A 27,609-nucleotide genomic window follows, 5' to 3' on the forward strand; every position below is an offset into this window, starting at 1 on the left:
TATGTCATGACATATTCCAGAGTCAAGGAGTGTACAAGATGACCAGTAAAGCTATAAAGTAAATACAGTAGTGGAGAGTGGTGTGAGTGGTGAGGGAATAGAGAGAAAATTATTTTACCTTACATATTTAAATATGTATATAAATGTAAAAATAAACCTATATAAATATACTTTAGAAGACAAAACTTAACTCCTGCTTTTGTGGATTACTTTACATTGATCCATACACTTAACCTCATGCGCGCTAGCGGAATTCCGCTCGCACGCTGAGATTTTTAAAAACGCACTTTACGTGACGAGCTGGGCTCGTCATCAGCGTGCGAGGAGGCTACGCCATGACGAGCCCAGCTCGTCATAAGCATGGAAGGGGTTAAAAGAGGCTGAAATCTATACTATGTTCCTATTTTTTCCAAAATCTGCATTGGACACGCTCATATATTTGACATTTTAGCTTCACAGATCTTTTGGCATTACCACTACCAGTTCCCTCTGTAGACACACACAATTTCAGAATCCACTGATAGTCATTGAAAGAAACAATTAATATCAGCGTATTGCAAGAGCAGCAGTATTGAGATCGAATTTCGGGATTCTTCATGAAATAACCGTGATGTGCAATGTAAAGGTGGAAGATACATTGTAAAATCAAGAGCAAAAAAAAGCATAACATAACATTTCTTGATTTCAAATACACAGATTAGACTAGCCGTCCACTTAAATCATTTAGTACTTCTTGTTGGAAGGTCCTAAATTTATGGGTACAAATTGATCCCTGTATACATGAGAAAATCTCTACCCACGTCTTTGGGGGTATTTTTGATAAATAGAAGTCAGAAGTCAGAAAGTCTTGTATAGTGCAACATATCACCGTTAGGTTTCAGGGCACTTGCAGACATAGTCAGAAACTCACTGGGTCGCTTTAGTTGGGAAACAGCCAGGTCTTTAATTCCTTATGGAAGGACAGATGATCTGAGATGGACGAGATATGTGAGGGAAGCTTGCTCCAAAGATGGGTGGCGGGATAAGAAAAAGATCGACTGCCATGTCTCGCGGTGTGTATCCTTAAAGGGGTTAAAAGAAATTTTGAACTAGATCGCAAAGTTCTGGTAGGCTGGTATTTTCGCAACTTTTTGCCAAGGTACCCTGGGCCAGTGTGATAGAGACTCTTATGTATGAGGCAAAGAGTCTTAAATTTGCCTCTCAGCCTGATTGGTAGCCAATGAAGAGATTTCAGATAGGCACAGGAAGATGATCTCATAGGTAGGTCCAGAATACGTCTAGCAGCAGTGTTTTGGAGGGTTTGTAGGGTTGTTGTTGATAGAAGCTAGTAGGGCATTGCCATAGTCCACTCGACTCATAATTAGGACCTGAATAAAGTGGCTTGCGTGATTCGATTGGTAGCCACTTGAAAGTCTTCCGCAGTTTGCGCAAGATGCCATAGCACGTGCCTACTATACGGTTTAAATGAGCTTTCATTCAAAGTTTATTGTCGATAGTGATCCCCAGATTACATATAGTAGGTTTAGGAGATGGACAGAGGCCCAGTGACTGGGGCCACCAGTCACTAGACCAATGATCTGCAGCCCTTCCAAACACAATTATTTCCATTTTGCTGTTGTTCAGTTGCAGTTTATTTTGACCCATCCAGCTGTCAATGTGGGTCATACATTTCTTGAACCGGATGATAGTGTCCGAAGGGTCAGGGCCGAAGGTTATCACCAATTGGGTATTATCTGCGTATGCTACCATTTCAAAGCCATAAGATTTGATTATCTTGGCCAAAGGAGTAATATATAGATTGAACAGCATGGGACTCAAAATGGATCCCTGTGGTACTCTAAAGCATACTGATCTTCTGCATGATGCCACAGGGCCAAGGTGCACAGTGGTAGAACTATCTTTTAAATAGTTGTTAAACCAATCCAAGGCCTTCCCCTGGACCCCCCATCTCCCAGAGCCGTTGTAACAAAATGTCATGTGAGATGGTGTCAAAAGTGGCTGATAGAAGCCTGATATTGTCGATCATTTCGACTACCGCCGTTTTAGTGCTGTGCGCCGCATGGAACACCGATTGAGAGGGATCAAGAAGACTATGCCCTTCTAGATGGCTAGTTAGTTGTCTATTTACTAAGGCTTCAAGAACTTTCCCAAAATAGGGCAACAACGAGATGGGACAATAATTGGCTAGTTCACTAGCATCTGATGTAGGCTTCTTCAGGATGGGCCTGACTAGGGCTTTCTTCCACTTGCCCGGGATGATAACTTGGTCCAGAGAAAGATTGAAAAGCTCAGTAAGCCTTGGTATAAGAGAGGGTGCCAATTTCATCATTCGTGGGGAAAGGGATCTGTGGGAGATCCAGATTTGATTTTGACAATAACCTCCAAAACCTGCTCCCTGGTTACTGGTTGGAATTTGGTCAAGAGGGAGATTTGTAGGTCACTCCTGTTGCTTGTCTGCAGATCGATCCCGTCCTCCTGCTGGAAGGATCGATATATAGCCTTTATTTTCTCATCAAAAAAGGAAGATAGTTTGTTGACCCAATCCTGAGAAGGAGCCACAGAGGATTGTATGGTTTCAGGGGTAGTGAACTCTTTCATGATTTTATGGAGTTCTTTACTTGAGTTGGTTGCTTGTTAATCACCCCTGCTAAATACATCTTTTTACCCTCTTTTATATGACTTAGATATGCACAGTGACTTTCTCTATAATTAACTAGATCTTTGGCTGTTTTCGTTTGTCTCCAAAGACGCTCAGCCCTCCTACTGGCTTGTTTCTGAGTTTTGAGTTCGGCAGAAAACCAGGGCGACGGTTTATGCTTCATCTTAACTCTAGAAAAAGGCGCTTTTTTATTCAGTGCCATTGTAATTGCCTGTTCAAAATCAGTAATAGCTACCTGAATATCTTTGGTGTTCAGTTCAGCTTCAAAGCTGAAATTATTGGTAAAGGAGACAGATGTAACTTTGCGCCAAGGTCTAATTGTGATGCTTTCATTTTCCGATCTTATATTCGGCTCCTTGGCAGGAAGACTAAACTGTATTAAATGATGATCTGTCCAAAGGAGCTGTACAGGTTGATCCACGATGATCCTGGTGGAGTTCATAAAAGGATGATCAAGAGTATGACCAGCCTGATGGGTGGGCCCCACTAAGAATTGCTCCAGCCCCAAGGTCTGGAGAGATGTGATTAATTGGTCGGTCTCTGGGTCATGAGCCAGCTCAGCATGATAGTTAAAATCGCCGATAAGAATGAAATTATCCGCACCCATGACACAAAGAGCAATAAATTCGACTAGTTGGTTTACAAAATTGGCTTTATGACCTGGTGGTCTATAGACTAAGACTCCTGTCCATTTCTTAACAGATTGCGACGTTAGTTTGAAAGTTAATATTTCTGCTTTATCTAGGTGCAGGGAATCTGTTTAATGGTTTCTAATGATCCTGTCATCGCAATAGTTAAACACCCTCCTCTCCCGACTGCTCTGTCCAGCCTTACTAGCTTATATTATGAAGGAAAGGCAATGGCTATATCTGGAGAGGACTGTTCTTGGAGCCAGGTTTCAGTAATGAAACATACTTCTGGTTTCTCTTGATCCAAGAGAGTCCATATTTCTAACGCATGTTTAGGTATTGACAGTGCAATGAAATACATAGCCTTCAGTGGTGGGGGGCTTCCCCTGTAGCTCTAACCTTTGATGTACATAGCGTAGATGGCTCGAGGGGGATCTGATCCTGGGGAGGGGTGATCTTATTACCTGACGCGCTGTCAGTATATTCAACCGTGCTGGAGGGGTTGCTTAGTACCACATAAGCATGAGCGAATTTTGCGGATCTCGCGTTCGCGAATTTTGCGGATTTGCGGATTCGCAATCCGCAAAATCCGCGAATTCCCGCGAATTTGCGGATTTTTTTTTTTTTGTGTTCGCCCGTGTTTCTGCCAGTTCGCGAGGGGTTTTTACAATTTCGCAAATTGCGAACTTACCTGTCGGGTCGCAAGTTTTGCGAACTTGTTGTTTCTACGTGTCCAACCTGTTTGGGACACTCTTCTTCATCACTGCCACTCTCTGTCACCACTGCCACTCTCTGACTACTCATGCCACCCTCTGGCCCACCCATGCCACCCTCTGTTTCATCACCACACCCTCTGGTTGTCCAGTGTACATTATTTTCGGCAAAGCAAAGCACACCTTCCCTGCCTCAAGTGACCTGAATTAATTTGGGGCTGATTAATGTGTCACAGAATATTTTTTTAGCTGGCACCTGCTTCCTTAGTGCGCCCTGATTAGTGATCTTTTGCACTTGCTAAGTGCTTTCATTGTTGCAAAATTAGTTACAACACCTGCCCTGCCCCAACTGACAATAATGAATTAGGGGCTGATTAATGGATTTTAACTTCCAGCCTGGCTCCTGCTTGTCTCCCTTAGCTGTAATTCAGGACCTTTGTGGCATATGTGTAACTATTCTGAGGTTCAGAGCAGGGTCACATAATAGTTTCAACTGGCAACTGAACTCTGGAGGGGCCCCTCAGGAAGCACTACAGGAAATGGCTACTAATGATGTGCCTGAACTTTTGAACCTGGTAAGTAGTTACTTTCAGTTTTGCTTAGATCGTATTTCTGCAATTTCGCACTTATTCGCGGGGCGCGAACTCACGCGAACAGTGCGAGCAGTGCGAGCAAAATCCGCTGCTCGCGGATTTGCGGATTTTGCAGGAAATTCGCAAATCTCGCGGATTGCGGATTTCCCGAAAATCCGCAAAATCCGCGAGCGGAACGGATTTTCCGCCCATGCCTAGCACAAGCTCACCCCTTGTATAACAGATTTTAGAAATGATTAAAATGCCTATAAAAACAAGACCGCCAACAGGCAGGGATCCTGGCAGCTGGTGGCGGTCTGGCGCAGACGGGCGCAGACGGGCTTGCCTCTGGCTCGCCTTTTGCGCACCTTCAGCGCGTCGCTGCACGTTCGCACCCCAGCCGTGTTTAAATAGGTGCGGGAGGACGCGCAGCTAGACCGCCGACCAGCACTCGCCAGCCAGAGCCACCGGAAGTGGTGAAGACCTAGGAGCCCAAGCAGTCCCTCCGCTACAAACGGCACAAGCCGTGGCGGAACAGGGACGAAGGGCAAGGAGAGGTAGATTTAGTTCAAGATTTAAATGCTTCAACAGCGCGACTACAACAGTTCTCCCTCAAATTTAAAACAAAATTACAAATATGGAAGAGTGTTCTATACGCAAGACTAATTAAAATGCACTATTGTGCTCTCTGCACGTAATTGTTCTTTGCATCTTTCCTTTGAAAGTAACAAAATCTACGACACATAGCTGAGAAGAACAATCAATTGATCCCAAGCAATGAAAGGTTGGTGAAGAGTGAATAATTTTTGGTTATAATAGAGTCATAAAGTGAATTACCTTATAATGGACAGTATGTAAACAGTGGTAAGAAACACAAAAGCTTTTAGAGTGTGAAACATGTGCAAATCTGATAGTTTCTATCAAAGATACCATCTTGGGAAAGTATCTTGATTTCCGGAAAATATGACTTTTACATTCTTAGTAGCTCTTCATTTGTTTATTTTTAAGTATTTTGCTTGACCAATATACAAGTTTAAAGTGTAGTTTTCAACAGCTTTAGATAACTTTTACAAACATGTGATACAAAACAAATACAAATATTGTACTCCGCCCATAAAAGAAATCCATGATTTACAGATAAGGCATTCCTGTTGGATAGTACATTTGATGTAAATCCAGAGTAAGGTGATATCGACTCAGTTCTTTCCTAGACCAACAGCTACTCTTGATAGAACATAGCTAAGCTGGAAGTAGGTTCAATGCCATGGTCCTGGCTATGGCCAGTCGCTATCCACCAAGCTCGGTGTGGCATCACTGGAGCTAAAGCTTTAGGATCTTCTGCTATTCACCAACTTCTCTACGGTTTAACAAATGTGTGGACAAACATGTTGGAGTAAATCCATGTAGCATTTCCAAACAATGTATAGAATTATAGATCATGCTTCTCCAACCTTTTCTATAGTAAGAACTACTTATGTTCAATGAAAACCTTCCCAAGGCACTGAATAAGATAACATTAGTGGTCACGATATGCAGGATTACTAGCAACCATCTCAGTTTGTCAAACACAGTTGCCAGCAGTATTATAAAAAAGGCTTTGTCAATGTGGAATGCCGGTATGTGGGTGAAACATACCAAGGATAGCTGCAATTTCCCATTCCCCAAAAACAATTCTCCCCAATGCCACATGACATATCACTTAAATATCAGCTTCAACTATATTTTGAAAATTCATCTATATTTAATCAAACATTAGCTTTTGAGTTATGTGAATACACTCATTTTCTTCTTGAATACACTTTAGTTAAATCAACCAAGGAAAGGCTTCCAATTTAGAATTCTGGGATGTCATGTCATTTAGTATAGCCCTGTCATGCATACTCCATTATATATACATTATCCTCTTCACACACCTATAACAATTCTAAACAGGTGACCTTTTACCTAATAGTTTGCTCCTGTCTTTTCAACACCAGGCTCTTAGTCCTCTATCAGAATCCCTGTACCTGACATTCATAAACATGCCCCCAGGCATGGCAGATTTATTCTGTATAAGGGTCACCACTTATTTTCATCCTTGACCAACAGCCAGCTGTGCATGATCATTGTTTTTGAAACATTTATGATTGGTATTGTAGAGCTAGCTGGTCTAACAGATTACATATCCTGTTTGGGTGTCCGGAAGCGGTAGGGACACCATGCCCTCAGTTTAGGTCATACAAAGCAGATCCAGTGACTAAATTGTTCCACACATACATTGTAGTTCAACTACCAGATTATTACATTCCATACAAAGACATTGAAGTCCTGTTCACTTACCAGCAGCATATAAACTGGTTTAAAGGCGCCTTCCCACACACAACATTTGTCCTGAGACTCAGTCCGCTCAGGATAGAAGGAGCGACCTGGTCGGTCTTAGCGACAGACACTCCACATCCCGAGATAGATAGACTACCAGTGGATGAAGTCTGTACAATATACAAAGATATAGTCAAGCTATACAGACATATTGTACAGTTTGTCGTGCTAACATTGACAGTCCAACTTGTGAGAAATGCTCCAGCTGGTTCACAACAGACCACATCTATAATTATCTGAAATAAATGAGAGGGGCCCCTTTCCCACCAAAGGAGTAGGTCACCAAATAGACCTAAGTCAAAAAAGTGATCCCCTTTGGGTAACTTTAAACACAATAGCACAAATGCTTAGACACATGCAAAGGGTTAAAATCAACTACAAATCCACATAGACAGTACCCTATAAAAATGATGCAAAAAGACAGGTCAAATAAATCTTAGACCAACTAGAATACCAAGGAGTGATTGACACTTGCACCTCCCTGATGAATAATCCTTTGTTTTCAGCAATGAAACCTGGCAATACATATTGTCTAGGTTTAGATTATCGACATTTAAACACATGCACACAAACATTTGCATTTCAGAATGCACATAGTGCTACATTAATGAATAATATTGTGCAGAAGAAATACAAAACAACATTAGATATCTTGAATGGATTCTTCTGCCAAAATATTGCTCCAGAAAGTAGATATTTAACAGCTTTTTCTGCACTCGACACTCAGAAAAACTTTTTTTGTTTACCTTATGGGTATAAGAACTGCCTGACAAGCCAAACGTGTCAGAAATATTACAAACTTGTGATGAAGAGGCAGTGCCTATGTAGATGACATCAACCTAACGGATAACAAATTGCTTGAACACTTGAGTAGGGTCAACAACATCATTTTGGGTTTCACCAACCTGGGCTAAAAATTTAATTTTGAGAAATCTAAAATTGCCCATCTCAAAGTCCTGTTTTTTAACAAATCAGTTATCGAGTGAAGTCAAGAGCCTGGCAGCCAACTTTTTAGAAAAATGTGCTGTGCTCCAACCTCAAAAAAATCTATACGTTTTGGAAACCATTTTAGGATTTTTAAATTTTGGCAGAACATTCATTCTAGATTATGCAGAACGAGTAAAACCCTTCTACGATTTAATGAGACCTGATTTCACACCACATCAGTGGACACAGCAATACACAGATACTCTCCGTTCAGTTCAGGCTGACATGATAGCATCTAAACACTTGCACACACCTGTAAATTCTACAAACTTGGTGATCTGAGTCTTCCCCAGGTTATAAGGATATAGTTACATCCTTTTCAATGAAGGTGAGACTGTTCCAATTGCATACAAATCAAATTTGTACACAAATGCTTAAATGTGATTTGCAGCAACAGAAAAAATAATGACAGTGGTACAGACTGCTGTAGTGAGAGAAAAAGCACTAGCACTGGGGAAATGCATAATTGTTGTAACCCCAGTACCAACTTTAGAAGCTGTTGCCAAAGGGAGCATTTCAAATGCAGAAGCACTGCATAGATGATGGATACAATAGGTTAATTCTCTCACTGCTACAGAGGTAGATTACAGATACGATTCTACATTGAAAACACAAGCGTTCCTGTAGTACGAACAAGAATACCCTCTTCTGAATGAAATCTTGCCTCTAGAAAAATATGAATACATCATATATACTGATGGTTCTACTCATCCTGCAATAAGAAGTAAACAGCAATATAGCACTGCATCTGCTATAGTTAAGGAAAGTATGCGGAACGTCAAACTACATCCCAGCAATACGACTACGCAATCTCTAGGAGACTGTACAGCGCAGTTGGCAGAGCTGAAAGTCCTGATATTGGCAAAACAGAACACGGATCAAGTATTTCCCACACTGATAGTGTGTGATTCGTTATATTGTGTGCAGTCTTACAATGACTGTCTTCAATACTGGGGCCGGAATGGGTTTAGAGATTCCAAGGGTTGCATAATTAAGCATAAATTGTAAATTGTGATTGGAACAAGTGGCAAAGCTAAAAGCCAAGTTTAGAAGGCCATCAAGGGGAATCCCAGAGGGAGTGATTGTTGCCAATGATAAGGACTTCGGTTTAGTCTGTGTTGAGCTTGAGGCAGTTGTTTTTCATCCAAGCAGCGACATTACTCAAATAGTTGGCAAAGTTTGCTTTGATGGTGCTGATTAATTCAGTAAGGGAGAGGATGACTTGGTGTGTTGTCGGCATAGGATACTATGTTGATGTCATAGTCTATGATGATGTCCCCAAGAGGTGTCATGCATATGCTGAAGAATGTTGGGCTGAGCACAATCCTTGAGGGACTCTGCAGATTAGTTCTTGGGTTCTGAGGTGTAGGGGGAAGTCCAACTCTTTGGGTTCTGTCCATGAGGAAAGAGTATATCCACTTAAGAGTCAGTCTGCAGATACACAAGTGGTGACGTTTTTGATGAGCGACTAGTGGGTGACTATTGAAAGCTGCGGAGACGTAGAGGAGGAGGAGTGCAGCCATTTCTCCTTGGTCTTGGATGCTTCTTATGTCATCATTGGCCACAATGAGGACTGTTTCTGTGCAGTAGTTGGTGTGATAGCCTGATTGGATGCTGTCTAGGAGTTGATGGAGTTTTAGATGGTCTGTGAGTTGGGAATTGCTGGAATTCTCCATGATTTTAACTGGAAAATAACTATCAAAAACAATTGCTAATGCTGCTACTACTTGTTAAACTAAATCCAATGAGATATATGAACAACGCATCACTATATCTCAAGCTTATGAATTGCTTTTTTATTTTGTCAACTTATTTAATTTGTTTAGAAAAAATGCTTCAACATTTTCTTGTACATACAAAAACATTTGCCACAAAAAAAATCCCTGTACATAATACCAGAAAAATATGCAACACAGTCACAACCAGCAGTCTTCTTCAAACATACTACATTCATACCAAAACAATATATACCTTTATATACAATAAAGCAAACATAGAATTACAAGTACCCCAGGACTTTTACCCTACAAGGTGTAAGTATATACATTTATGTACATTTAAAACATTTATCAAGTTTTACATTAATCCTTCTATTAGCTTATTGAATAAAGATGCTTCAGATTGAACATGAGATTGAGTTTGGTTTATTTTAGAGTCTACGCGGTTCGAACCCCTTTATTCCTGGGGGTTCTCATCAGGACCAAACATTCACTGCAAGAAGAAAAGAAAATTAAAACTGATCAAAAAAAGACCTTAATTGCAAAAAATACCAAGGTACCGCCAGTCCAGTACACCTTAAGCTTCTTACCTCTATGAAAAATCAATGAACAGTATGCCCTGTGGTGGCATACGTTTGTAAAAGATGGTGTCTAAAGAATGGAAAGACAGGAAAGGAGGAAGACCGTCAAATGGTGTCATAAATGTTATTCTCGAAGTTAAAAGCATGAACAGGTTTGCTAAAAATTAATGGCAAGAGACACTCACATGATAACTTGAATGCTTAAAGTCAGCCAGCTAAATTGGTGCGAGTTGACTCGGTTGAGAGGGGGCGCACCGTATCTGAAAGTAATGGGGACTCATTACAAAGGCCTAAGCATGGGCGGAAAATCCGTTACGCTCGCGGATTTTGCGGATTTTCGGTAAATTTGCAATCCGCGAACGCTCGCAAATTTACCGAAAATCCTCAAATTCGCACGCAGCGGATTTTTTTTTCTTGGTGATACAATTTTGCGGCGTGCGGTGTAAGTTCGCAACTGCGAACATGTAGGTGCGGCGGGCAGCAACAATCTCGCACTCGCGAAATTACAAACATTGCAATTCTGCACAAGAAATCCACTAGCAAGCAGCATAGACCTTCTTAAAATGATGATTTTTATCAGAATAACTCCTCAGGTTGACATTTGCCTGCACTTTTTTGGATTTGAGGCCTTTTGACTTTCTTTGGATCACTTTTGGATTAGAAATCAACTTTCACAAGTAAGCTTGTTTGGGGCATTACAGTTGCTGTAATGCTGTTCTGCAGAAAAACGAGTTTTGCAAAAGTGAAAGCATTCAGCAGGTGCAAAAGTTCAAACTCATCATTAGTAACCATTCCCTGTAGTGCTTCCTGACTGGGGCCTTTCCAGAGTTCAGTTGCTAGTTGCAACAATTGTATGACCCTGCTCTGACCCTCACAGCAGGCTCATAGAATAGCTACAAGTAGGCCACAAAGGTCCTGGAAAAAAAAATTGCACTGCAACAGAAAGCAAATTACAGATAAGGAAGCAGGTGCCAGACTGGAATTTTAAAACAGTGACACATTAATAAATCAACCCCAAATTAATTCATGTCAGTTGAAGCAGAGCAGATGTGCTTGCTTTTCCCCCCCATAATCTACAGTGATGATGAAACAGAGGGTGGCATTGATGTACCAGAGGGTGGCATGGGTAAAACGGAGAGTGGCAGGGGTGAAACAGAGGGTGCTGGGAACCTGTGTGTGTGACATAATCGCGACCGTTGCGAGCCGACATGTAAGTTCGCAATTGCGAACTGGTACAAAACCCTCGCGAACTGGCAAAAATCCTTGCGAACACAAAAAATTTGCGGATTTTGCGGATTGCGCGTTCGCAAATTCGCAAAATTCGCAAACGCCAGATTCGCAAAATTCGCCCATGTATTCTAAACGGCCTTTGAAAGGCCGTTTAGAATACCAGGGAAGCCAGGCTAGAAAGCGGGTTAGGACGATGTCAATTAACTTGAATATGGCTTTCTTCCATGTAAGTGCCGCGTGCTCGATCTCCTAAATTATGAAGGAGAACAGTTTAGTTGCTTTCTTGAGCGGTCCGCGCATTCCTGGACTCACTGAAGCATGCAAAACGAATTCGGAGCTTACCGCGAGACAACGCGGAAATGTTTTGCAATGCTGGAGCGTCTCGGCATCCACCAGATGGACTGAGCCAATCAATCGTGGCTTTTCCGGGTACGGAACATGACGTCAAATGCGACCTCTCATCAACGTCCGGCATGGAAACATCGGAAGTGTAGTTTGGCTTTAAAAAAACTTTATTAGTGCACACTAAGGCTGACTGTAAACATTTAAAATTCGAGGCAACTGCTGTGATTAAGTGCCAATTTAATGCGCATGTGTCAGTCAAGGCTGGATGGAGTGTTACAATGATATGAGCACAGCCCAGCGAAAGAGCTTTAAACATAGAATTGTCTATCTTAATCATTAACAATTTGGTATTGTTACAGATTGTCTGGCGCATACAGGTTAAACAGTGGGCGGATGGCCACCCAGATGATCATGGCTGTTGTCCTGAAGAAAGTGGCTCATGATGATACTACTAGCAGGCTTACACAAGCTGGCACTCATAGCTTATAAATTTCCGATATCTTATTAAGTCCTGTTACAGCACTATTAGAAGTGCTTCCCTTCTGGATAATTTTAGTTCTCGGTGGACTCCACGTGGATCTATCTCTACCACTGAAATTACTGTCAATTGCACATCATGTTCTGTATGCAAATGTCTGGTCCAATGGTTCACGAGGGGGGCAGTCTCAACCTTTTTCCTTATCCGTGACTTATGTTGGATTATTCTCTGACGTATTTCCTGGCTTGTTTTCCCTATGTAGAGCATTCCACAGGGACAGGTGATTCCATAAACCACAAATTTGGTTTTACAGCTGGAGAAGGACTCATGTCTCCAATATACTCCTTTGTGGCTGAACAAGGTGCCTTCTACTGTACTTGCACAGCAGACACAAGTGCCACACTTGTGGTGGCCCACAATTGGTGGCAATCCCATTATTTGTCTCATAGTTGCTTTGGGTTCACTCTTAACGGCCGCCCTTACGATGTGATTGGATATGCTGCTATCCTTTTTGAAGGCAAAACGTGGTGTTGATTTAAAATTGTCATCCAACTTTTTGACCAAATGCCAGTTTTGGGCGATTACGTTTTTCAGAATGTTAGAGTCCGGGCAGTAAGTCGTGACACATACTTGTCTTTTCGTGGTTGGCTTGTTTCTTCTTTCAAGTAGTGTCTCTCGCGGGGCCCACCAGGCGCGTTTCATTGCACCTTTAACTAATTTTTTGGGATAGCCTCGTTGCAATTAAGGTCTTTTTTTGATCAGTTTTCATTTTCTTTTCTTCTTGCAGTGAATGTTTGGTCCTGATGAGAACCCCCAGGAATAAAGGGGTTCGAAACGCGTAGACTCTAAAATAAACCAAACTCAATCTCATGTTCAATCTGAAGCATCTTTATTCAATAAGCTAATAGAAGGATTAATGTAAAACTTGATACATGTGTTAAATGTACATAAATGTATATACTTGCACCTTGTAGGGTAAAAGTCCTGGGGTACTTGTAATTCTATGTTTGGTTGCCGATTCCAATGGTAGACCTCTAATACATAACAGCAGCAACAACGGAGCAACGGAGCAAGGCACTATTACCCCGTCTGTCCCGCAGTGCTTTTTCCCATCGATTCCGTCTTTGGAAGGTAGGGAGGCTGACGGGAACTTCGCCCGAATGGAACAAGGGTTTACCGGAGATAGCCTGTGATGTCCAGGTCATTCCTGAGTTTGGTCGCTAAATAGAATTGGTTGGAAGATCTTGCCTTCGGGAGCGTCTTCATGTGAATGGATGCAATGCATGGCATGGCATCCTCAGGTGCCTCGAATGTTACCCTATCCCGCTTCACCACAGTGACTTCAGACGCCAAAGTGAATGTTTCGGAGCCAAATATCCTGTCTGAGGGGGCTGTGGCGGTGAAGATGATTGTGCATACTGAGTGTGGTGATACAAGACCAACGCTGAGTGCTGTACTGGCGGCTATTGTGGGACTTCACTCCTCCGTGAGCATGAAAATGCAAGCCCTGGATGGTATACTGGAGAATATCGCGCCCGGGAGTAGGTTGCAAGGTGCAGACCCCGTTGATTTGCTGGACGGCATGGAGGTCCTTGAGTTCGCTATGGATTCACTAACAGACGTCGGGAATTCTGTGGAACAAGAGGTGTGCGAGTCTATGGACAGCGGATTCACTGGCTTTATGTGTGTGAATGTGACTCTCTCTTTGCTCCCGGAGCCTGCTTCAATCCTTCAACTGGAACATCTGGACTTCCTGTTGGTACAGTGGAACTGTGAAGAGCATGGGGTCAGACATGCTTTGCTATCTCTAGTGGGCCTTAACATACCAGTACCGTACTTGGACTATCCTGACATTGCTGTGGATAGGAAGGGAAGTGTTAATGCTCCTGATCGGTCAGGCCAAGGCTAAGCTGCACACGATACCTCTTGTACTTTGTGACTCGGTGGTGGTAGGGGAGCTCATCCTTTTATGTGTAACATGCGAGAGGAGAGGCAGACAAATTACAATCCCCCTTTGTCTGTGAATTATAATGTTTGAGGATTAGATTTGTTTGATGAGGGGAAGCAGAACGGTGAAAGCAGCAGCTCGGTGGTGGCATCGGGCAATGTCGTCGGTAAGACCAGGGTTGTGGTGCGAAGTACGTCAGTGCCCTCTGTGGTGCCTTCAGGATATGGAGATAGCAGAAGCATTGTTGTTGGCATTGTGTTGTTTTTTTCTTCTGTTGCAGCACAAAACACACAGTTACCAGTGCTGGTAGCAGATGAACTGGAAGTCGTTGCTGTTCCTGAGACTTGTTGAACAGGGGACAAGCTCTACCTCAAGCCCTTGGAGAAACTCAAAGAAGTTGCAGAAAGTTCAATCATGTCCTTTCTCTACTCAAGACAGAAGTAGCCACTGCAGGCCAACACAGCAAAGAACACAGCAAAGTGGTAGTTCCTCCTTACAGCTTCTCCAGCTTCATCTTTTTCGTAGGTTCCTTGATCCAAACGAGTTCTTAAGTTGTGGATTCAGGGCCCCAATAATTATACCACATTTTCTCATTGTTCTCTTTGTGGCAAGGGTCTCTGAGCTCAATCCAAACCAGTTCTGCCCTCTCTGACCCAGCTTTACTACAGGACATGGAGACAGCAGTGAGCAGAGGAGACCCTGCCTTTTCAGGTGCTAGTGAAATCTCCTTCTACCACTCTAAATGAAGACTAAACCTATTGAGCCAAACTATGAATTTCCTAGGAAAGGCAGGACACACCTCAACCCCCCTTGTGACTGTCAACAGGAAATGCGCATCCTCAGCCCCTGTCACTTCAAAACCAGACAATCAATACACAAACCAGCAGAGGAGCACAGAATTGTTAAACAAGAAAATGCCTACTTCCTAAAAGTAGCATTTCCAAACACTCAATTTAATAACCATCTCCCTAAATAGAGGTGTTATTAAATTCTGAGTTCAGAGGCTAACTCCATTTCTTTATCTTTTCCCAATGGAAAGTTATACTTGTTACAAAGCAACTCCCATGTTAGCTTATGGAACAGATAGCCTTGCAATAGTAAAAAATGAAATTGGTAGTATTTCACTATGTGGACATGTCGCACACACCAAGACATGTTGTACCTTTCATATACACTGCACCCTGCCCAGTGGGTTACCTTGGGCCTACCTGGCAAGAGGGGTTTTTTGCCAGGTATACCTGGCAGTAACAACTGTGTGTAGGCAGGTCTGAGACACCTTTGAAAGGCTGCTTGTGTGTGGGGGCACAATCAGTGCTGCAGATCCACTAGCAACCTTTGATTTCCAGGCCCGGGGCACACACAGTGCTCTATACTAGGGACATAGCAGTAAATCAAATAAGCCAAACATGGAAACACCAATCCATGATCACAATTTACAGTAGGAGCACTTACACTTTAACACTGAACAGCAGTGAGAAGTGTGCAGAGGCACTAAACCAGGAAAACAAAGTCTAATGTTCCAATAAAAACAGGAGGCTCATTGATCATTACTTTGCCTGTAACATTTGTAATACTACTGTCCCAGAAGAAGAGGGCTCCACTAGATTTTTTGCACATGTATCAGGTGGGGCTGTTTCACAGCCCATACACACAGTATGCACACTACATATCTGATATGCTGCACTAGCATCACGCAGTGCAGCATTTCAGAAAATGGAACTTCAGGGCTTGTCATTCACACAACCTCTTGCCCTATCAGAAGCTGGAACAGAGATAGAAGGTCTACTTCAACACCTTCAACATTATTCCAGCTTCTTTTTCAGTAGAAGCTCGCGGATGTGCCTCTGGCTGCTGCAGATAGATGGGAGTCAGAAATTGTGGGCCTGCTCAGGTAAGCCTTTGCATTTAAAACTGTGAGTGTCTGTGTGCTGGGGAGTGCATCTGTATGTATGTGGGAATGTCTTTCTGTGCATGCCTGCAGCCGTGTTTATAGGCATGTCTACTTGTGTACGAAGCAAATGTCTGCTGGGGATTGGCAAGTTAGGCCCAAGGCACAGTTCTGAATAGTTCTTTTAAGCCTCACCACTTTCATAACCCATAAGCCGCCACTGACGTTATATACGTTCAAGGTTGCAGTTTGTTTGGCCATTAGGAGTTGGACAGCCCTTAAGCATGAAAGTTAAGTTAGGAGATCATTTTGGATCAGTACATCCTTCATGTTCTTCTTGAATGATTTAAAAGAGGGATTTGCTCATAACAATGGACGTCCAGATTCTGGGTGCACTCCTAGACTAGGATAAGAGATAGTTCTTTTTTTTCTACTTAGAAATGTTGCTGCACCCGGTAGGAGTACGTTTATTTGCCAGGTACTTTGGTATGCCACGGTTTAAGGATTAATAGGTAATGCAGACCCCTTTAAAAAGCTTCTGGTCTCATTTGAAAGTCAATTGAGGGAGATAAGCACATTGGTGATGTGTTCAGTCTCGTGTTAGCATGTGGGCTTGCTTTCAGTGGAATCAGTTGAACTTGGGGATTCCTGTGAGCACTGCATTACAATAGTCAAATCCTGAGACCACAGTTCTGAAATGTGCTTCTGAAAAAAGAGTCTGATGCCTCTAAGAAGTCTAAGCTGGTGCTGAACAAGTTTTCGCATAGTATTTAAATGGGCATGTAGGTTTCAGCTCTTTGTCGAGTGACTCTGCGAGATTTGTGCAACCAATAATTGTGGGCTTCCAGGTCAGTAATTTCAGTAAATCAAGTCATGATTGACCAGAGCCAAGTTGTAAACATAGAGTTAAGGGGGAAATCAGTTGCTATAACATTTAGTTTCAGGTGATTGATGGACATACAGGATTAGATGCCAGTTAAAAATAGGACCAGAAAAGGAATGTCTTCTTGAGATGACACTTTTATATAGAGGTGAATGCATCAGAATCAAGATGATTTGAGAGAATTTAACCCATGTGATAAAATTTGATGGAGCGGAGTTCTACATTCTAGATTTACTCTGGAACCCCAGGCCGATGTCTCTTTTTCTCAGCATGAAAGTATGGAGGAGAGGAACATCGTTAGCCAATCTGTCATTACAATTCCAATGAACTATGACTACGAAGATTCACAGACTCCCAAATAGATTTTGTTAATTTATTGCAAAGCCAATAAAAATATAAATATAAGCACCTCAAAATGAGGGTGTAGAAGCACATTGGACACATGGGTGGGCGGAATTTGCGTAGTCACGGTACACAAAGCTCAGCAAAATGGTAAAACATTTTTGTGATCACACAAAAGTTCTGCAAACTCCTGGAATTGCTTGTTCCGCCTGTTTGTGATGCTTTTCTCCTGTTCACGAATGTTGTTTGCGTGCTCGGGGAGAAATATCTCATGAAAAAGCATTTTGAAAGCGCGAACAAGCAAAAAATTCTGTGAAGTGCAGAATTTTTGGCAATTACGCATTCTCGGCAAACCGTGAAATTACCCAAATTCCACAAATTCCGCGAGCAGAATGGAATTTACTGCCCAGGCCTAATTGAAACTAGTGCAACGCCAAACTTGCAAGTGAAATTAAGGCGTTGCAACATGCACAGTATAACCAGTTCCAGAATGAGGATACAGAAAATGATGGCTCCAACGTTTGGATTTTCCTTCATTACAGGTTCATAGGTAAAAAGCATCTGGTCTGTCCCTATACTACTACTAACATGACATCCCTACTTAGAATTTCCCCAAAGGCAAGTTCTCTAAATGCATCAGCACATGAAGGATTCCTACGAAGCCCACTCCCGTTGAATGGGCCAAGTAGCATAAAGCTACAGAGCTCAATCTAAGATGCTTTCTCTCTCAAGGCAAAAGCAGAAGTCCCCGGTCTCTGTCCCTAAGTTTAACACATGAACTTGCAGGTAGTACCCCAAAATGCATTTCAACATCATCCCATCCAAGCAAGCCACCACCTTAAATATAACTTTCCACATGGCAGCGATGCTCCCAGGACTTGGCCAGATGACCTTGATTCCCAGGCTCCCTCCGATGAGAAAGTACAGCAGTCCTTTATTATCAGCATAGCCGGTCAATGTTTCCTCTCCCCCAAGCCTAACTCCTAAAACATGGACATTATTCTAGCTAACATAGATGAAGTCTTCAACCTGCTGCAGAAATGTGAGAAAGAACAAATTCCACATACACATGAAATCCACTTACGAGTCTAATGTGAGAGCTTACAGGGGAAAATACAAATTCAAGCCTACAGAAATCGTTCAACATAGGAAATGGTAAAAGGCCTCGTGGAATTACACATATAAAATGAATATTATAAGGGAGCACATCCAAGTTAACATGTTACATGCGCACATCGATTGTGTAAATGCTTGTTGGCTATTTATGTACAAATTCTACATGTTAATGATTTCCTCTTATCGTGTGTAATTGCAACATTAATTTCTTCATGTTTACTTTGAAATAAAGCCCAACACTTCACTTTTCACATTATTACAGTACACGTTCTATTGACCCAACGTTAACACCACAAAGGATTACATGCGGGCGAGAACTACCCATGAGTATAATGCACCCCTACAAATGAAAGCAAAATATGTGCTCTATCAAATTCAAACCCAAAAATAACTATATGACACAAGTGGATAGGCCACTTCAAATAAATAAAGATAGGGACTCTCAATTTAAAGCCTGTTTAACAAGTACCAGACTCATACTAAAAGCATCTGTGTGTTTATTCTGAAGCACCAGAAGCCAAATTAATTTGTTGTTGTTTTGTAAGGGTCTTTTCTGCATTTGTATTGATATAGCCTCATAAATCAAATTGCACTTTCTGTGCACAATAAAATGAGATAATTGTATATAAAATGTAACTGTTTCCCCAAAATATTGGCCGCCTTTTTTGTTTTATTTTGGGAAGAGCCCGTTTATGTTAAAGTGTGCAGATGCAAATTAAATAAGTTCCAAGGACACAACACTTGTTCAGGTTTATGAAAACGTTGCAGAATGCATAAATGCAAATGATAAAAACTGCCTCTGTTTTCCTGGTCACTTTTATGTCTCATGCATGTCAGATAGCTACACTTTCGTAAAATATATTCACATGCACGGAAACTGACAAGATTCAGGCAGAAGACTCGTGGGGGATATGTACAAGGAAGTGGAGGAGAGAGGCGTTAGCTTTCCTGGCTTAACACCTCTCTTCTCCACGTCTGAAACGCAAGGCTGCAACACATTTACAATAATGTGGTGCACCCTTCGGTTTCCCCCTGCGATAGCTCTAAGTTTAGCAACTTAGCGCCAATGCAGGCACCCTTGCACCAGAGTGCAAGGGTGTCTGCGTCCAGGGGAGGATTGTTTATGTGTAGGAAGGTGTACATAAACAATCCCAGAAATCCCATCCTGTCACTTTTGTGATTGCTGCTTCATGCAGACAAAAAGAGAAAGAAAGACAGAGAGCAAGTGAGAAAGACAGAGACATTTTAAAGAAAGAACAGTATCGAAAAACAGAAAGGAAGCAGGGCTGATTTAAAAAAAATTGAGCAGGGGCTGGTTTAAACATTCTTACTATGGCTGCTTTTGGTTCCAAGTCCGGCCCTGAAGAAATGTGCCCATGCTCCTCGTCAGTGAAGGGGGGTTTTGGTGCTATTACACATATTCTAAGGATTTATCACCGAGTGAACAGCACTTTATCACACCCATAGTGGTGATAAAGTTATCGCCCCATTGAAGCTGGTGCTAACAGCCCATATCACCAGTTTACCTGCGATAGCAGCCGCAAAAAACATTGCCACAGATGACCCCGGCAACTATCGCTAATGAGATGCAGAGTTGGCGTTTCCGTGCAAAATGCCCCGACAACACTACTCCGCAACATTCTCAATGACCAGCCAGATAGGCGATAAGATCACAAAACAGGCGATAAGATCTGTTAGCAGCAGGAAATGAACACCTGCCCTGACCTGGTGTAAAGTCGGAAGATAGCCTGCACCAGAAAAGGGAGCCCAGCCCAGAGCCACACCTGAAGACAAACAGAAGCCATGGAGCTACTGATCATGCAGCTCAGAGCCCCAACAGGCCCACAACAGCCACCACCGCCAGGTCCGCCACCACCCCGGCCTCCCTCCCCCGAACCACCACAGAAGCAGCGCAGACACAGACGGACCTTCAGAAAATGCACCAGCCTCACAGTCTTAACACCAGAGAATGTCATTGCCCACTACAGGTTCAAAAGGACAGCCACCCACCGCATCCTGAACATCATTACCCACATGCTGATGGTACCAACACAGTAGACAACCAACATCCCACCCCATACAAAGCTGCTGGCTGTGCTGCACCTGTAGGCCTCTGGTACCTTCCAACCAACAACCGCCAGAGTTGGAGGAGTCTAACAGCCAGCCCAATCAAAGTTCCTCAAACCTGTCCTGGATTCCATCATCAGCTTGGTACCTCAGTACCAATACTTCCCCCACACTGCGCAGGAACCACTGGAGGACAAGCAAGGCTTCTACGCCATAACTGGCTTCCCGCATGTGTTGGGGGCAATTGTCAGCACACAATTACCGCAACAGAAAGCACATGCATTCCATCAATGTGCAGACAATAGTGGACCACTGGGGACTCTTCACCAATGTTGTCGCCAACTACCCAGGCAGTGTGCATGATTCATACATCTTCCAACAGTCCATCATCAACCAGCACTTCCAAGCTGGCACCTACAGAAATGCACTGCTCCTTGGTAGGTACCAAATGAACACACCACACACCTCAAATACACAATCATGCAATTCACAACTCTGGGAATGCACACATCACAAAGTCACATACAACATGCCAAACAACATGCCCACCCAGCAGACACAATAGCACAACGTACTGTGGGAACCTGGGCTAGCAACGTACATGAGCCATCAACAGCATGGCACCTCAGCCACACATTAGCAGAATGTGGGGAGAGGTCGGAACCAGGCATGTGCGAAAGAGGCAAGTGACCAATGAATGAGACTGCACACAATGCCAAGTGTGCCGTGGATGTGCTGGACTGACTGCAGTATGCAGTAGTAGTATTGTAGACAGTGGACACAACCATGTCACCCCAGCCAGTGGGGGAGATCACGGAAATGTAGCTTGTTACGCCCCCCCTGTAAGCGTGTGCAGAGTGGGCTGGCCCCGGCGTATGTCAGGATTGTGTAGAGGTGTGAAGAAAAAGCACGTAGCCCTGGGCATGGTCCTCTTCCGGAATGGCAAACGTCCCTGCCAGGGCAGCGCCTATCACCCCGCCACGAGGCCGACGCTGAGAGTGTTGGTACCTGCGATCCTGTGCGCCTGCTGCACTCCTGGCTGCTGGTCCCCGAAGCCATCATGCCCGCCCCTGCGCATTCAGGCATCACTCCTCACCTGCCGACACCGATGTGTGTCAAAGAGGGCCCACCACGTGCTGCTGCAAGCTCCAAGTCTGAGGCCCCCGACCTTGGCAGCCTCCTCAGACCATCACGGCCTCTGCGACACAGGCCCACAGTACTCCTTTCTCATTGACGTACTCCACCGGCTGACACAGATGACTAGTAGGTCACACATTTGGAACTGAGTCTTGATGACACTGTGGCAGAGTACTAATTGTATGGCAGAGTTCATATCACTATACTCCCTTTGATGTGGTGCCACCAACTCCGCGTATAGCATTCCAAACACACGCGTCTGTGGGCCTTTGCTGACTGCGGCCTTCGGCCTATAACTGCGGTCCTGCAGGCCTCACACCAATCAAATACAGTCCGTATCAGGCAGGACACTGCATAATCGCAGGCTGCACACCTGCTCAGCTCTGGTGCCACTACTTCCGTCAGCCACAAATCTTCTCCACATTCCATTCCAATGTTGTGTGTTAGAGATCCAGGAGGAATTGGCTTGACAGCGGTTAACCCGAGCTGAGCGCTGCCTCTGGCCTACACTGCGGACAACTATGACACACATTTGCAACTGAGTCTTGATTTCTTTATGGTAGTGTTCATGTCACAGTATGCAAGGAGAGGAGTAAGAGGAATATGCGCTTCAGTCCAGAGGAGAAATCGGCCACCTTTACGGAGGTGATGGGACACTACCAACAACTTCACTAGTGCAACTGACTTTGTGTATCGCAGGCCTACACCACGTGGCTGTGGGCCACTGCTGACCGCTGCCTCCGGCACACACTGTGGTGGAGTAGGTCATCAATTTGAACTGAGTCTTGCTCTCTTCATGGCAGAGTTCATGTACATGCCTAATAGCAGACTGCATCCCCTTTCAGCTCTAGTGCCACTGAGTATGTGCCCTCAAATTCATAGGGAATCTCTGGTTGAACTTCGGTGGCATCTGAGTCCATGGGCTGGGGGTTGTCTTCATCATCATGTAGCTGATACTGACATGGTGGTAAAGAGGAGTCTGTAGCATTCACTGCCTTTTGCCTTGCTTTTGCCCTCTGCATCATGCCCTTGAGGGACCCCTTTCACTGTCCCCCACAACCTGCGACATTCTCCTTGGACATCGATGAGGACCAGCTCAGCTCGTGTGGCCCTACCTCAGTGCACCACAAGTCACCGTCTTGTGGGGGTGTCAACCTTGTACTGCTGATTGTCTGTTCACTGTTGTGGTTGTTGCCAGCGCCAACCAACCCCTGAGGGGTGGCTTACACTACCCAACACCCATCCAGCACAGGCGTCACTGGACATGTGACTCTGGCAATAAAAGAGGCCGGGCACACATGTTTCAAAATCTCCTCACGTGGATCTGGGTGTGGTTATGTTTAGGCCTTGCCAAGGATGTAACTGATGTGTGTGTCACTGTTGTAATGTCTGCGTCACCAGTCCCACAATGGACAATGTTGCTATGTGGCATGCCCCCGGTGTGCGCGATTGGCCAAAGGGGTACATGGGGGAGGGCATGCCCACTCGGGGTCAGGGATTACACATTCCAACTGTCGTGTGTGTTGCTATTAGCGCAGCATGAGCCAAAGATCTATCCTCCACTGCATGGCGAGTTCAGCCAGGCAGATGATCTACATCTGGGTCAGCCCTGTCCTTACAATGGGTCTACACACATGTGCCCGGCCACCTTCGGCGCACATCATCACTGTGTCATAGTCAGGCTTGTGGACATGCGCAGACAGGCATGACAATGGTGTGCTGTAGCGCTGGCGTAAAAAAGAATTTCCTCAAGCAAAAAAAAGAAATACTAAGTGTGTTACATGAGGAGGAGCCACGCCCCTATGCTGTACTGTTGTACGCCTTTCCACTCTCCTTAGGCTCACATATGCCAAACGATTTTCAATGCTGCAAAGAACCGACATTTTGTGTTACATATATATTTTTTCGTAGCACCACTTTGCCCCCTTCTTATTACACACTTCAGAGAGTTAAGATATATTCCACAATGGACCCTAACAGCGTACCAACTGCCATAAAACATAATTTTATTTTTAGCTGATTCGAAAAAATGTTTATAAGATTAGTTAACTATTAGCAAAGTCAGCTGTCTCCAGTAATGGTATCTCGAAGACTTTAGTAAAAATAGATGAAAATACATTTCCTTGTATTGTTTTTACATTGAAGAATTGATTGGCTGCCAAATGTCTGATGGTCATTAGATGTTTGTTGGTTTCGACAAGCTGCAGCCAAATGACAAGAAAAGGAAGCCCCAGGTTGGATGGCCTATCTCTAGGTCAAACGCTTTCCTCTTTATTCAAAGAGGGTTATCTATTTCTGGGTTATGAGTTACTGCGTTGTAAAGCAGAACACTAGCATTCTTTTGTACTTGGAGATCTATAAAGTACTTAGGGCGAAATATTTAGAACAGTTCTCAAATTGTACTCACTTTGCAAAAATAACTGCATTCTATGTGTGACTTTAACCACACATGCCTGCATTTTAAGAAAAGGAAAGTGGGAGATTTAAAACAAAATAATCAGGAGAATGATTTCATTTAGTGACTTCTATTGAAGCAGAGGTAATTTCAGAAAGGAGGCAGTCAAAATAAACCCATGAATCTTTACAACTCAGGAGTCTCCTGTCTCAAAGTCTAAGAGAGATAGGGGGATATTCTCAAGAACATGTGCTAACCATCGCAAAATTAGCTTAACACAACTTTCAACATCGGCAGTCTATCGCGGGAAAATAACGCAGTGCTAACTAAGTATTCTCAACATGGAGGCACCATGCGATATGCCCACGACAACGTGTCAAATGTCCACGATAAAGTCAACGCGACACCGCAAAAATGCATAACACGAAAGCAAAAAAGTTGCGATGAGGCTAATCGCGATACAAAAAGCAACGTAAACTAGCGACAGGCCTGCAAATCCCAAGCGTCATGCGGGAAAATGCTACATAAAAGTGGAATAAAAACCGGTGAGATGACAACGTACGAGCACAACCCCACAGCTGTGACGTAGAACAAATGACCATTGTCCCGCATCAGAAAGGCATGCCGCCATAGACTATCTGCAATCCTAGTCCCAATAACAAGAAACTTCCCCCTAGAACAGAGCTCTCTACTCTGTTATTCCCAGGACTTGCTGTACACCCTCCCAGTCTCAAAGTTGGAAGCATAAATAACACACTCACACACATCATGAATCGAATTGAGCAAAAACTTGATTCTCTTGTGAATGACATAGAACACCTAAAACAAGAACTCTCTACCCAAGCTAAGTTATCCCGCGATCACACCTTCGTAAGTTATAACTTGCCTTCATACACACGTTCTCCTATGGCCTTAAAATGCTTCCCATGGGCCTCGACTCCCTTGTCTCATCTGTCCCACAGACCCCACTGTGCTCTCTGCCCCTTATCAGAACCTGAAGCTGATGCTGTCAGCGAATCTTACCACACTAATATCCAGACTCGGGTTCCAAAAACCCCCTCCACAATCCCTGTAATTGTGAGCACTAAGAGAATCCCCATAATTACTAATGAGCCAAGACCTCCCGCTCAATTCACCACTATTCAAATAGCATGTTCCACTAACAATAATCCCTGCCCTCTCTCATGCATGCTCCTCAACTGTAAATCAGCAGCTCAACACGCTACAGAAATCATGGAATCTATACTCAGTGAAGCAATTGATATTGCTTTCCCCACAGAACCCTGGCTTAATGGCTTCCCTACCCCCATACTTGACCTTCCGACTCTCCCTGGGTACACCATCACATCATTAGACGTGACAGACCTAATAGAACAGGTGAAGGTCTAGCCATATTTCTCAAAGTAGAATACATCTCTCCACTTTAAACAACGCAGAACTCTCGACTTTCGAAAACCTTGGTGTTGTACTTAAAAGAAAACGCTCCTAGCCTATAAACCTTCACACAATCTACCTCCCTCCTGGTTATCGCACCCTCTTTGTAGAAGAGTTAGCTGACCTAATAACTCAGTTCTCCTTAACAGACAAGAAGAATGTGCTCTTTGGCAACTCAACTTTCATTGGAACAACTCTGAAGACACCACAGTCCGGCTACTAGTGAACCTTCTTGAAATAAATGAACTTAAACAACTCTGCAAGGAACTAACACACATCAAAGTCTCCACTCTAGTTGTGATTATCACTAATAATGAACTGTTCTCGCTTGCTTTCACCTATTGACTGGTCTGATCATCATATCATACTGTTCCATATCAATACCCCAGTCAGACCCCACCTATACTTAACAATTAAATCCAAACAGTGGACCAGAAACCTCAAATAAGTCCCTATAACTGAACTGGTATCCAAGATTCATGAACAACTACAGCATCACCCCTCACGCATACCGCAGACGATCTCACTACCCGGTATAACACAGGGATGCCGAAAGTTCTCAACCAAGGGGCACCGCCCAAATTAAAACAACTGAGATCAATCCAATCAAGATTTTGGTTTAACTCTGATCTCAACAACGAATTAAGACAACTCAGACAAGCAGAAAGGACATGGAGACAAAACACCTTGGCAATCCACCTAGCACTACTCAGAACCTCAAGGCTGTCATATAAGAAACAAATTTTTAGAGAAAAAAAGCCTCTTACTTCCGCAACAAACTGGACCAAGCATAGAATAGACCCACGGAGCTCTTTAACATTGTTTAATGACAAACCACTTCTTCACCCACACATGAAATAATCCACTAGTGCATGCTGTGAAGAAATTGACAGCTTTTTCATGGACAATATCTCGAGAATTGAGCAATACTTCTTACAAGTCTCTAATCTACCCTCCGCTCTAACCAACCTCACCCACTTACCTCCCTCCATGGCAGCTCCACAGTTAGAAAACACCAATGGCCAAATGGCACCAAAAGGAAAGTACGGCAACCATAATCACACCCAACTGAAAAACAATGCCAACAGGTCTGACTTTAAACTCATGACAGAAATTGAAGTCTTTGATATAATCGCAAAATTAAAGCCCACTTCACATACTACGGGTCCCCTCCCATCCATGATTGTACAAAAATCATCAACGCATCACTCGCCTCAGACTGTGTCCCTGACTCCCTCCAACTAGGACAAATCACACCAATTCTCAAAAACCCCAAGGCTGACCCTAATGATCTCAATAACATCAGACCTATCTCCAACCTCCTGTTTTTAGCCAAAACTATAGAAAAATGTGTCCTTCAACAACTTAACCATTATATGGGGGAATTCAACCTCAACAACACCTTCCAATCATGTTTCAGGAAAGGCTTCAGCAATGAAACTGCCATGCTCAATATCTCAGACGACATCCACAGATCCCTAGACAATGGTAACGCATGCCTGCTTATCCTACTTGACTTATCAGCGGCATTTGATACCGTAATTCACCTAGCCTTACTTGAATCACCAAAGATTCACTCTGGTATCAATGGCACAGTCTTAAAATGGTTCACATCATTCCTACAGCAGCATCACAACAAATCGAAATCAACACCTGTCTATCTAAACCCACACATGTCACATTTGTGCCATTCCCTTTTCAACCTCTTACTCCTTACTCCTTACAATCATCCTGAAGCAAGCAGCGATCAAATATCACCTATATGCTGATGACGCCCAACTCTATTACAAAATCAAATCACCTAGTGACATCCTACATCTTGCCGCCACTCTGAGCAAGATACAATCTTGGTTTAACTCTAACCACTTAAAGCTAAACCCCAACAAAACAGAAATCATTCTGCTCTCCCCTAAAAGCAACCACCTACCTATCCACGAATGGCTCAGCAACCTGAATGCATTAACCTGTTCTCTTGCTCTCTACAACTCTGCAAAGTCCCTAGGCTTCATCCTGGACAATAACATGTCAATAAAGAATCACATCATAAACTCAGCCAAAGGAGCACTCTTCACACTAAAACACCTTAAGAAAATTAAACCATGCATTCCCTCTGATGATTTCAAGATGGT

The 27,609-nt window shown here is 43.4% G+C and overlaps 1 protein-coding gene across 1 annotated transcript in view; it reads right to left on the bottom strand.

The window, feature by feature from the left end:
* The window catches only part of LOC147688870 (macrophage mannose receptor 1-like), a 758,166-nt gene that overhangs the window by 690,349 nt on the left and 40,208 nt on the right, over window positions 1-27,609 (bottom strand). The gene's annotated exons all lie outside the window — the stretch shown is intronic.

This window comes from Lissotriton vulgaris, chromosome 10 (assembly GCF_964263255.1).
Source record: "Lissotriton vulgaris chromosome 10, aLisVul1.2, whole genome shotgun sequence".
Taxonomy (NCBI): Eukaryota; Metazoa; Chordata; class Amphibia; order Caudata; family Salamandridae; genus Lissotriton; species Lissotriton vulgaris.